We start from the raw sequence: 1,625 nt of genomic DNA, 5'->3' as shown, positions 1-1,625 counted from the left end.
AGATGAACGCCCCTACACTAGAAGGGTTAACTTTAATCAAAGGTTGGACCAAGTCCTAATGGACATATGTGTGGAAGGAGATCAATGGAGAATAGACTCCAAAGGCAAGCTAGTTCAACTAAGAAGACTGAACCTCAAGCCTGTGGCTAGAGGATGGTTGGAGTTCATTCAACGCTCCATCATTCCTACTAGCAACCGATCTGAAGTTACTGTGGATCGGGCCATCATGATTCATAGCATCATGATTGGAGAAGAAGTAGAAGTTCATGAGGTAATCTCCAATAAAATCTACAAAATAGCCGACAAGCCCTCCACCATGGCAAGACTAGCTTTTCCTCACCTTATTTGCCATCTATGTTACTCAGCTGGAGTTATCATAGAAGGAGACATCTCCATTGAAGAGGATAAGCCCATCACCAAGAAGAGGATGGAGCAAGCAAGAGAGACCCTTCACAGTTTTCAAGAGATGCATGAGGAAGCTCATCATCAAGAAATCCCTGAGATGCCTCAAGGGATGCACTTTCCTCCCAACAACTATTGGAAACAACTTAACACTTTCTTAGAGGATTTGAGCTACAATGTGGAACAATTAAGGGTGGAACATCATGAACACTCCATCATTCTCCATGAAATAAGAGAAGATCAAAGAGCAATGAGGGAGGAGCAAAAAAGGCAAGGAAGGGACATAGAAGAGCTTAAAGACATTGTTGGTCCTTCAAGAAGAAGACGCCACTAAAGGTGGATTCATTCCTTGTTCTTATTTCTTTCTACTTTTCGGTTTTTATGTTGTGTTTATCTATGTTTTGTGTCTTTATTTCATGATCATTAGTATGTAGTAACTATGTCTTAAAGCTATGAATAAATTCCATGAAATCCTTCACCTCTCTTAAATGAAAAAATGTTTTAATTCAAAAGAACAAGAAGTACATGAATTTCGAAATTATCCTTGAATTTAATTTAATTTTATTGATGCGGTGACAATACTTTTTGTTTTCTGAATGAATGCTTAAACAGTGCATATTTTTGATCTTGTTGTTTGTGAATGTTAAAACTGTTGGCTCTTGAAAGAATGATGAACAAAGAGAAATGTTATTGACAATCTGAAAAATCATGAAATTGATTCTTGAAGCAAGAAAAAGCAGTGAATAGCAAAAGCTTGCGAAAAAAAGGAAAAAAAATTGCGAAAAAAAATATAGAAAGAAAAAGAAAAAGCAAGCAGAAAAAGCCAATAGCCCTTAAAACCAAAAGGCAAGGGTAAAAAGGATCCAAGGCTTTGAGCATCAATGGATAGGAGGGCCCAAGGAAATAAAATCCAGGCCTAAGTGGCTAAATCAAGCTGTCCCTAACCATGTGCTTGTGTCATGAAAGGTCCAAGTGAAAAGCTTGAGACTGAATGGTTAAAGTCGTGATCCAAAGCAAAAAGAGTGTGCTTAAGAGCTCTGGACACCTCTAACTGGGGACTCTAGCAAAGCTGGGTCACAATCTGAAAAGGTTCACCCAGTCATGTGTCTGTGGCATTTATGTATCCGGTGGTAATACTGGACAACAAAGTGCTTAGGGCCACCGCCAAGACTCATAAGTAGCTATGTTCAAGAATCAACAAACTTAACTAGGAGAATCAATAA

Source organism: Arachis duranensis, chromosome 3 (assembly GCF_000817695.3).
Source record: "Arachis duranensis cultivar V14167 chromosome 3, aradu.V14167.gnm2.J7QH, whole genome shotgun sequence".
Lineage (NCBI taxonomy): Eukaryota > Viridiplantae > Streptophyta > Magnoliopsida > Fabales > Fabaceae > Arachis > Arachis duranensis.
The sequence above is the reverse complement of the archived record's forward strand: the minus strand, read 5'-3'. Positions refer to the sequence as shown.